This window comes from Hibiscus syriacus, unplaced genomic scaffold, assembly GCF_006381635.1.
Source record: "Hibiscus syriacus cultivar Baekdansim isolate YM2019G1 unplaced genomic scaffold, ASM638163v2 tig00110879_pilon, whole genome shotgun sequence".
Classification (NCBI taxonomy): domain Eukaryota; kingdom Viridiplantae; phylum Streptophyta; class Magnoliopsida; order Malvales; family Malvaceae; genus Hibiscus; species Hibiscus syriacus.
Genome location: NW_024062895.1, coordinates 32,722 through 44,760, shown reverse-complemented (window position 1 = coordinate 44,760; position 12,039 = coordinate 32,722). Strand labels below are relative to the sequence as shown.

The following is a 12,039-nucleotide window of genomic DNA, read 5'->3' as shown; positions in this document are numbered from 1 at the left end:
ATATAAACTTACCAATTGTTTATGGACATTTTTATAACGCGGATGCAGGTAGGCAGCGTCTCGTATATATCGATTTAGCCATATAATGCCGAAACCACAAGCCTACTGCAGCTCTATCTCTATCGGTGGGAGGTAGATACTTGATGCTTCCCGTCGTCAAACGCTCCAACACCAAGCATACGAGAGGACCACAATCTCCTCTGGCTCCGCTCGTTTGTTGTGGCGTGGTCTCGTCTCTAATAACTTAATATTGAGCTTCTTTGGCTTCTTGTTTCCAGAACGAGTCCAATAATTGATCGCATCCAAGAATTTTAGCCAAATGAGAGCTCCATCCCTTAATAACATCTCTTAAATCAGCCAATGATATGTAATTTATCATGCTGTCATACACTATTGTCTTAAGGGATGGGAGCTGAAGCTCGACGAGAATCCAATGTTTACGTTCCAAAACAGGGATAAACACCTGCAATCATAAGTAATAATTCATTCATTTGCGCACTTATTTCATAAAACCTTTAAACTCAATCTAAAATAATACTAACCTTATCGACCTCCCACCATGCAGGATAAAGTTTAGCTGTCCATTGCCCAAATCAAATGATTCATCTCGTGCTTCTTCAAGTGAACGGCGTGAAAAGACGTCGGCATAATTGTATATCGTATATTTTTATTTTCTTAAGTTTTCTTATTATTAGAAGATGTGTCACCCACGCATCGATATGCTGTTTTACAAAAAAAGACATATATTAGTGACTTACATAAATTTAAAAAAAAAAATTAATCAAATTGAAATATAAGAAAAATATAAGACTTACCCCTCCATCGAAATAGCCATTGTCTTCGACCCCTAATAATACGCCCCACCAAGACCGATCAAGCAACAAATAGATATCATCGGTGAGCTTGCATATGTCAGTGAAACACCCCTGGCTCTGCTCATGTAGATAAAAATCAACAGCGGTCTTAGCCCAAAGGGTGTTATCCAGAATTGTGTCCGGTAGTTGATCCCTCTCCTCTTCAGATACCGGTATGGTACTGGCCGGTAACTCATACGAGAGCCAACTTGAATCCATCATGTCCGGCACGTTAGAGGGTTTCTCAAGAAGCCTACATATGACGCCATGTGAATCGGGCTCTTGAATGGTGGGAGGGACCTCTTCAATGATGACAGTGGCCTCTTGAACGGTGGGAGGGGACTCTCGAGGAATGATAGGGGGGGCCTCTTCAACGATAGGAGTGGACTCTTGAGGGATGACAGGCGAGTCGGGCTTCTTCTTGCGGTGTCTTCGCACTATTGGGGTGTACGGAGACTTAATAGCACGTGCACGCTGTCTGATGCGTGAACTCCGTCGTGCAAGCATAACCCGACGTAAAGCATCCACTCTATCGGGCCGCTAAATAATTAAATACAAAAATCAGTAAATAAACAGACATGATATTTAAACAGTGAAAACAAAGACAAATATGTTTCAAACTTGCATTGTATTCACCCAAGTCATTATTCTATCATAGTTCACAAAATGCATCAGATAACAAAGAAAAATATGTTTCAAACTAATACCCTGAAGTTAGTATTTGTCTTTGTTTTGTCTATTGGTTGAAGTAATGCAATCCATTCAAGTTTCAATTTGCAGAAGAAGAAATAGTTTACTTTCGCAACACGAAACTTAAAATCGCAACGCGAAACCAAAATCGCAACGCGAAATAAAAATCGCAACGACAGAATCGCAATGCGAAATGAAAATCGCAACGAAAGAATCGCAACGCAAAATGAAAATCGCAATGCGATTTTGGTTTCGCGTTGCGATCTTGTCGTTGCGATTTTGGTTTCGCGTTGCGATTCTGTCGTTGCGATTTCATTTCGCGTTGCGATTTTGGTTTCGCGTTGCGATTTTAAGTTTCGTGTTGCGAAAGTAAACTATTTCTTCTTCTGCAAATTGAAACTTGAATGGATTGCATTACTTCAACCAAAAGACAAAACAAAGACAAATACTATTTCACAGTGTTAAAGAATACACAGTTTAGCAGAATTGGCAGCAACCGAACAAATTTACTTTCAACCAAAAGACAAAACAAAGACAAATACTATTTCACAGTGTTAAAGAATATACAGTTTAGCAGAATTGGCAGCAACCGAACAAATTTACTTTCAACCAAAAGACAAAACAAGACAAATACTATTCACAGTGTTAAAGAATACACAGTTTAGCAGAATTGGCAGCAACCGAACAAATTTACTTTCAACCAAAAGACAAAACAAAGACAAATACTATTTCACAGTGTTAAAGAATACACAGTTAGCAGAATTGGCAGCAACCGAACAAATTTACTTTCAACCAAAAGACAAAACAAAGACAAATACTATTTCACAGTGTTAAAGAATACACAGTTTAGCAGAATTGGCAGCAACCGAACAAATTTACTTTCAACCAAAAGACAAAACAAAGACAAATACTATTTCACAGTGTTAAAGAATACACAGTTTAGCAGAATTGGCAGCAACCGAATAAATTTACTAAGCAATCTAAGTGAAATGGCTAATCTAAGTGAAATTACGAGTAAATTTATCATTAAGTTAAATATGGAAAATCTTAAACTTACCTCGTTGCGTAGAGTATGAACCTCATTCTGCAACGATACTATCATCTCACGTAGAGCGGCAACCTCACCACGTAAAGTTGACACCTCCACACGCCATGCACCATCGTTATCGCGTAGAGTACCGATCTCCTCACGCAAGGCATTGACCTCATCACGTAACTCCCTTGACTCATCCCGTTGAGGTGGAGGTAGAGAACAGGGAGATAGGAGTCGTGGCATCTTTGCCGGTCGCCTATCATGAGGTGATGGTGGAGAAGAGGCTCGATGATGTGACGGGATAGGTGATGGCTCTCGTTCTAGAGGTGTATAGTCGGGTCGATCGGGTGATGGCTCTAGGTGAGGTGATGGCTCTCGAATTGGAGGAAGTGGATGCTGCTCATCATCCGTGCCATCAAAAAAACTCTGACTAGCTTGCCACCAATCAGTGGCAAGCTCTTCCTCCGTGGGTGTCAGTCTTTGTAATGGAATGTTGGCCTCCTAAATATAAAAACTCAAACAAAGTTAAACGTCTACTATTAATAACTTGTTTATATATTATATGAAAGTATTTGTGTTAACTTACATTATTTATTGTCGCATATGGTATTAAGTCTTCCCAATCCAACAGAGTTTTCCTCTTCCAGGAAATAGCCCTGGGAATATCATTTGACGTTTTTATTGCATATGTACGCATGCTGGGGAAAGCCTCGAATTCCAAATCTACAAACAATATAATAACAAAATTAGTAATTGTTAAAAATTAATTATAATTTTAGAAACATTATATAGAAATTCTTACCTTAAAGGCCCAAACAAAGCCTGACAAAGTGTATTTGGACCCATCGCCCCGCAACTTTTGCGGTCATCAAAGGCAGACGACAACTTAGTCCAGGTAGCTTTCCATATATACGAACCCCACGGAAACAGATTCCATGCATTCAGGTCCTCTACCAATATTATTAGCTCCCGATGAATAGGTTGTCTGGCCTCTCTGCCTAAAAAGCCGGCATACACAAGTAGTAGAAGGCATACTCGGACAACATCGACGTCATCCATCCGAGTGAAACCAGCTTTCTTATTAAACAATTTCTTCAGGTCGTCGACATGTAGGTTCGGCTTCTCCATTGACTCATCCGGAAAAACCCGGGATAACCATGATGGGCGGGCGATATGACGAGTGTACGGCCTACATCATCGTGTCCGAATCGTAGACCAGTGATTAAGCAGAACTCCTTCCGCCCAAAACAAGTATACGCTGGTGGAAAATGAAACCATATCTCTTCCTCACCACGTTGTATACTGTCGGGTAGATTTGATGTCATGGTCTGAAGCCACAAATGGGTCAAATTAGCATCTCCACCCGGATGCTGTACTCTCAGCCATGGCCCGAAGCAGGTTTCCTCAAACAATTGTCTTTGAGCAGGTGAAAGCTTCGAAGCAATTGTAGTGGCCAGGCTGACTTTATTTCTCAAGGTCAATTGAGCCGAAAAAAAATTTCTACAAAAACAATAAACATACCAAGTTAGATATACCAAAAACTACACTGTGAAGATATACCAAAAACAAAACATAAAAGTAGTAGTTTATTCTTGAAACTAAAATTTGCAACACTGTTTTGTCTTTTGGTTGAAATGAAATCGCAACGAGAGAATGGCAACGCGAAATGAAAATCGCAACTAGAGAATCGCAACGCGAAATGAAAATCGCAACGAGAGAATCGCAACGCGAAATGAAAATCGCAATGCGATTTTGGTTTCGCATTGCGATTCTCTCGTTGCGATTTTCATTTCGCGTTGCGATTCTCTCGTTGCGATTTTCATTTCTCTCGTTGCGACAGTCATTCTCTCGTTGCGATTTTCATTTATCTCGTTGCGACTCTTCTGCAAATTGAAACTTGAATGGATTGCATTACTTCAACCAAAAGACAGAACAAAGACAAAGACAAATACTAACTTGAAAATCGCAACGAGAGAATAGCAACGCGAAATGAAAATCGCAACGACAGAATCGTAACGCGAAATGAAATCTAAGTGAAATGGTTAATCTATTATTGAAATGACCAGTAAACTTATCATCAGTTTCAATATGAAAAACCTACAATAATGCAAACATTTCAAAATAAAAATAATTAAAAAAACTAACCCTCGGAGGTTGATTTTCCATTTCTGAATATTGTGAGGGATTTCTGACCGTGAATGGTTGTGAGGGATTTCGCCGGAGATGGGGACGGAAATCTTCGGAGATGGGGACGGATTTCTTCGCCGTAGAGAGTGAGAGATGGAGATGGGACTGAGTTGTGATTTTAGGTTTTAGGTTATGAGTTGCGATTACGGGATTTTGTCTTAATATTGGTTTTTGTAATTTGAAAATAAAATACGCGTAGCGATTATAATGGCGCTTTAAATATCGCGTTGCGATTTACGGATACGCGTTGCGATTTTATGTATTATCGTTGCGATTTACGGATACGCGTTGCGATATACGGATACACGTTGCGATTTACGGATACGCGTTGCGATTTATGTGTTCGCGTTGCGATTTTCATATTCGCGTTGCGATTTTGGAAAATCGCAATGCGAATTTGTACTATCGCATTGCGATTTTCAAGAATCGCGTTGCGATTTTGGAAACTGATTTGCGATTCTGGGGATCGCGTTGCGATTTTTATTTCGCGTTGCGATTTTGTTGGTCATTTTGGCAAATTCAAAAAAAGTTGGTTAAAATCGTATATTATAACTTTTTTTTTGGTCACTGAGGCGATTTTCTCTAACAAAAAACATAGTTTTTTTTAATAGTCTCCCTGTTCGTGTTCGAAGAATTCTGATTGGGAAGTATTCCAAACTTTCGATAAAATTGTGGTTTTCGTGCTTCTACTTTATTTAAGTTTAAATTTTGGTTCATGTACTTTTATTTTACCAAATTTAAACGCTTCTTCTAATATAGAGTAAAATTCACATATCGGTCATCGCCTACTACTAATATGTTACCTTTTAAAATGATATTTGTACCCCATCACTCATGGATAAAGTTTCATTTATTATCTATAACATTTCAAAAGTTTTAGGGTAAATTATCTTGGGTAAAGAACACAAATGGTCCCTCAATTATAGGGTGATGCTTTATTGTGTTCATCGACTATTAAAAGTTACAAAATGATCTATAGACTATATGGGTTGTTTTGTTGAGTCTTATGACTATTAAAAATTGACTATTCATATGTTCAAAACTCGTCATTTTTCGTTAAAAAATTGACAGTCGTCTAAGTTTGACATTAACATGTTGAGTGAGATATGATAAAATATTATCTCATAGTCGTTTAAGTTGTATTTTATGGATTGACTATCTGTTTACATTATATTATCGAGAAAGTGCTTGAAAACAATGGTGGTCCAATAAGCATTATTAAAATATGATTTTATCTTATCTTAGTCAAAAAGTTAATGTCCAACTTAGACTGTTGTCATTTTTTAACGAAAAATGACGGGTTTGGAACATATAAATAGTTAGATGACTATTTTGTAACTTTTAATAGTTATGGGATTCAAAAAAGTAACATCCTATAATTAATGGATTATTTTGGGACTTTTAATAATTAGAGGACTCAACAAATCATCACCCTAAAGTAGGGGGACCATTTGTATACTTTATCCAATTATCTTTTAGCTCGTTAAATTATGGATATATATTTTTATTCTGATAATTAAATTAAAAATATTATCAATTAAATTACTAAATTTTAATTAAATTATCTGTCATTAAAAAAATAAGTGTTGGAGATAGAAATAAATAAATAATATGGTAAAGTTGATAACTATTTAAAGAAATGTTAAAACCAAAATCAGGCCTGACATTTGGCGGTAGAAGGTAATTGGGAAGTTATATAGTACGAAATTTAATATACTATTAAGGAAAAATGTTATTAGTTTTGTTATTATTTTTTAATAAAATTGGTAAAAAGTTACCTAAGACATTATTATTTATATTCAAAACATTAATATTTTTTTAACATTTTCAGTAAAGTATCTAATAATAATAAAACCGATAGAAAAAAAAATAATGTTTTAGGTAGCTCTTTGTCGGATATGTTAACAAAACCAGTAAAACTCTCAATAATAATAAAAATGATATAAATAATAATGTTTCCAATAAATTTTTAATAATTTTATTAAAAAATTAATAAAATTAATAACTTATTTCCTTAACCGTATATTAACTCTGCATCATACTTTCCTTTAGAACTTTTAATAAAATGTCATTTTGACATCCAAACTTTAGAGAAAATATCATTTTGGATGTTAAATTCAACTAATATCTCTCGTCGTTGACACTCACCATCTTCATTTTCTGTCAACATTGATTGTCATCATTGTTGACCGTTGAATTTGTATCCCATTCTGAAAATTTAAGGTCATATTCGTATTCTATTTAAAATTCAAGGTCAAATTAAACATTTTAAAATTTTAGTTTCAAATCAGGTTGTGTCAGAATTGTTTAGGGTGAAATGAGGTTAAATTCGAATTTAGGGTAAGAAACTTGAATTGGCCTGACATAGTTTATAATATCTCTTATATATTTAGAAATTATTGTAATGATATAATTTTATATTTTATTTTTAAATTAAATATTTATTTTACTTAATAAAAATGAATATTATAAATATTTCAGTCTACTCAAGGCGGATATGAGTTTTTACCGAAAATATCATATTAAATTTTGTGTAGGTTGAGATCCTCCTAAATCCGAGTCGAGTTAAGAGGAGAAATTTAATTTTCTGACAGGGTTCAAACGAGTAAAAAATGAATAATCATTTGAAATGATTTGTCCTCCATTTAGGGGCGCCCAGTCTGGCTCAATCCAATTTTAGATGTAAATAGGATATATGTGATTAGGTAAGAAACTTGATGTCCTTGAATTACAGTATTTTATAATTTTTAAGAAATGTATACACATTTTTTTAAAAAAGTTATGCCTTTATTTTTTTAAAATGTAAAATTTTAAGATTTTTTTTTATATTTTTAATTTTATTTAGGAATGCAATTTACAAATTATTAGTGATATAATAAATCGATAGTGTTATTAATCAGAATATAATAAGTCGAAAAATAACTTTTTAAATGTTAACGGTAAAAACAAAAACATAACCAAAGTTGAGTACCGTTTGTATAATTTACCCTCAAAAGAAACGAATTGGGGCTCTTATGAAAAATTTGTAACATCAATGAATGGTTAATCATAAGAGTATATTCATCGACTCCGACGAATAGAGATATAGACTTCTCCGCCGTTTCGGAGTTGCAGTAGCCACCGCCACCACTTTTAACAATTTTATATGCAGAATAGTTATGGTTTTAGAATTTTTTATTTAATATAAAAGGGAAAGGCAGGCCAGGCGACATTCTTCTCCGCCTCTTCCTTTTCAAAGAACGCCAAAAATGAAACCAAGTTGAAGAAACCCAGAAGAGAAAACAAAGAATTTTGACGAATTTTTGTTTTGGACCAATTTTGATTATTTGCAATGGACCCTGCCATTTTGGACAATATCATATGCCGTTTATTGGACACTAAGCAGGCAAAGTCAGGGAAGCAGGAGCAGCTGATGGAAGATGAGATCCGTAAGCTTTGCATTGTTTCTAGAGAAATATTTCTTCAACAGCCTACTCTTCTTGAACTTGCAGCTCCCATTAAGATCTGCGGTACGCCTTTACGTTTTCATTTTTTGGATATATATTTGATTCTTGAATTTTCCATTTGAAAAACGGTGGAATTTATTTTATTTTTTGGGGGGGGGGGGTGTGAATTTTAGCTTTAGGATTTTGGCGTTTCAAGTTTTAGTTTGATAAGGGAAAAGTTGAAAACTTTTAGGAAATGTTATTAGATAAGGAAAAAGTTGAATGCATTGAAGGATTCTGTTTTTTTTTTAATGATTATGTATGTGTTTAGGAGCTGCATTGAGAGAGTTCTTTATTTCTTCTTCAAAATTGCATTAGAAATGAATGTTTATGATGTTGTTCTTGGTATGATTAGTATTTTATCCTTCCTATCAAAAAAAAAGTATCTTATCCTGATTTCTAATTGAGGTATAATGGAAGTATGTGATTAATTGTGGTTTAGAATATATTGTAAATGAGGTCAAACGCTTTGTTTCTTAGCTATTAATCAACTCTGCTATGAATATAATCTGAATTAGATGAGAGCTCTTGATGGTCCGAACTTGTTACGGTCTTGATGCATTGTATCCTTCTTTAGGTTTTCTCTGGATTTTAATGCTATAGGAGGAAAAGAGGGTAGTAGCTACAGCCTTGGTACAAGAATGATTTTATTCTCAACTGCTTCTTTTCAACTTAGTTACTTGAGGATGCCATGAAATGACTGGAAAGTCCAAGGTTGATAGAAGTCAGCCATTTCAGAGGAATGGATAGGGAAGATAAAATATTTATGTTAATAATCAATGACTACACTTAGATTCGTTGATTGTCAAGAAACCATTTATTATGTAGAAATGTTTATCTTGGACTTGGGCAATTATGAGGTCAAGAAAAGAAAAGAAAGTGAAAGTTATGTTATCGTTTCTGTTCACTTGTTGGGAGGGTAGAGAAGATTGTTGTATATGAAAATTTATAAATTCTATAAGATCATAAACTGATGAGAAGGTTGCTTTTTGTAGGAAGAAAAAATTATTAATTTATGCACTCTAAAGGAGTTGAAATAAATATTTGTAAGCAAACACCTTATTTGATCTCATTTTGTAGCTGATCTTCTCTCCAACCAAGGTATACAAATTAATTTGGTCACATCTGTATATAAATTATGTGCTTTGGAGATTGTCAAATCTATGCAATAATGCAAATATCTTCCTGCTTGCATTTTATTTCTCTATTTTATATGCATGAACCTTTGGCAATGGCTTCTATAGGAAAACTAATATTGAATGATTAATTGGGCGACCTCAAAGTTCTTAGGTAGTGTGAAAGCTAAACCTAGTTTTAATGGAAATCAATGGTGAGGAATCTCTCACACTTTTGTGAATGTGTCACGTTATAAGTAAATAGTACCAAAAATAGATGAAAGGATACTTGTGTGGTGCAATTGGTTAGTTTCAATTATCGATAGGTAAGGCAATGCAACCTAAATAAATATTGTAAAGCTGTTTATTAGTTTCACACGTGGAACAATTTAGAGTTCTAATTGAACTATCACTTTCAATTTATGCGGAGGAGGCAACTATACCAAAATGGTAAAGTTAAGACTTAAGAAACATTGAATACATCTCACTATTTCATGTGCTATTTTGAACATGGTTCTGGATATATCTTCCTAATTTTGACAGATGGTTTAAACTTTTTAAAAGAAATTTTTAATAATTTGTGTTCTGTTTTTCCTTGTTCAGGTGACATTCATGGGCAGTACACTGATCTCCTGCGGCTTTTTGAGTGTGGGGGTTTCCCTCCTAATGCTAATTATTTATTCCTGGGGGACTATGTTGATCGTGGCAAGCAGAGTCTAGAAACAATATGCCTTCTGCTGGCCTATAAGATCAAATATCCTGAGAAACTTCTTCTTTTGCGAGGGAATCATGAATGTGCTAATATTAATCGGATTTATGGATTTTATGATGAATGCAAACGAAGGTTCTCTGTGGGAGTTTGGAGGACCTTTACTGAGTGTTTTAACTGTCTTCCCGTGGCTGCTGTAATAGATGATAAAATATTGTGCATGCATGGCGGCCTTTCCCCTGATCTGTCAAATTTGGATCAAATTAGGACTTTAACCCGTCCAATGGATGTTCCAGAGTCTGGTTTGCTTTGTGATTTACTTTGGTCAGATCCTGGTAGGGAAATCAAAGGGTGGGGTATGAATGATCGGGGAGTCTCATACACCTTTGGCCCAGATAGAGTTTCTGACTTCTTAATGAAAAACGATATGGACCTTATTTGCCGTGCCCATCAGGTTAGGCTCTTTGCTCACTTTTTTCCTTAGTTATCTGTTTGAGTGTAAGCTAAACAGCCGACCATAATGCTGAATTCAGGTTGTTGAAGATGGCTATGAGTTCTTTGCTGACAGACAGCTTGTTACAGTATTTTCGGCTCCCAACTATTGTGGTGAATTTGATAATGCAGGTGCAATGATGACTGTTGATGAAACCTTAATGTGTTCTTTCCAATCCTGAAGCCCGCAGAGAAAAAGTCCTCCTGGTTCCATTGAGGAACTTGACGACTGCTGGTCTGTTCCTATGTAGAATGCTGATGTAAGTTTCATTCTATAACATGAAGCTAATGATCTATTTTTGAGAGTTTGAAATGTTGGTTTTTTTGTGCTTGTAGTTTAGGTTTTATGTTGAACTTTTATTTTTGTTTTGGTGATATTTGGTTTCAAACCTTCTTTTCCTGGTTACGAGAGACCTTCAACACTAATAATATCTATACATATTATTTATTTGTAGTCATAAAATTGGTAACGACTTGACGCATAGGTCACCTAGGTCACGTATCCTGATGCTTTATAACCTAAAACTTTTGCTTTTGATTTGTTATCATTTGCCATCATTTCTTGTGTTTATATACATGTTTTCATGGAATTCTTGCAAAATCTTACACATTTTCATGTTGGTTATTAGCGTATAGCTTGTCGTTAACAAACATGTAATATTTGATGCACTGTCGGGGAACGAACGAGTTTCATGTTGTTAACAAACATGTAATATTGGACGCATCTAATATAATCCCTTTTATTAAAGCTTGTAAAGTTTTTCCAAAAGCTGTTTTCAGTTGTGATTGTGATTGCTTGTTTGTTACCCTGTAAATTTTTGGTTATCCTACTCATTCTTGTGAAGCTATCTTTTACTTTGCCTTTGTTGGTTTTAAGTTTTAACATTTCTTGCAATGCAGCTGTGATTCGAGACGACGATCTTCGGCTCTTGAAAGTTTATAACTGAAAAACAAGACATGCTTGTTCCGCATCGGGTTCAACTGACGTGTGACACGTGATACTTCGATTTAAATAAATAAATAAATAAAAATTGTAGTGGTACGGGCATTTCGATATTTTTGAATGTTAGATGGCAACAATTGCTACTGAACAGGGATGGGAACAATGGGTTCCTCCTCTTTGTTTGTAGCTTCTGTTCTTTTTGGGTACGAAGGAGATTGTAATTTAGGGATTGCATTTGAATCCCCCTCCCTCTTTTAAAATGTTGTTTGCAGCTTATTTGTTGCTTAAATTTATGTTGATTTTGATCAATTTTGGTTAGATAATTCTCTGTGGGTTACTAACGCACTTGTAATAAGAAATTGGGCCAAATGTTGATAATAATAATAATAATTAGGCAGGTCGAAAAATTTAGTCATCATTTGAAAATTTATTTCAAGATTTAAAATAAGAAAATGAGATAAATTATTTTTTCTTCTCTTTGCAAAAACACTAATTAAAATATTATAATTTTAGCGATTTTGATGTGATAGC

At 34.9% G+C, this 12,039-nt stretch overlaps 1 pseudogene; it reads left to right on the top strand.

The window, feature by feature from the left end:
* The first annotated feature begins 7,878 nt into the window (after positions 1-7,878).
* On the top strand, positions 7,879-11,714 carry LOC120144073 (annotated as a pseudogene).
* The last annotated feature ends 325 nt before the right edge of the window (positions 11,715-12,039 follow it).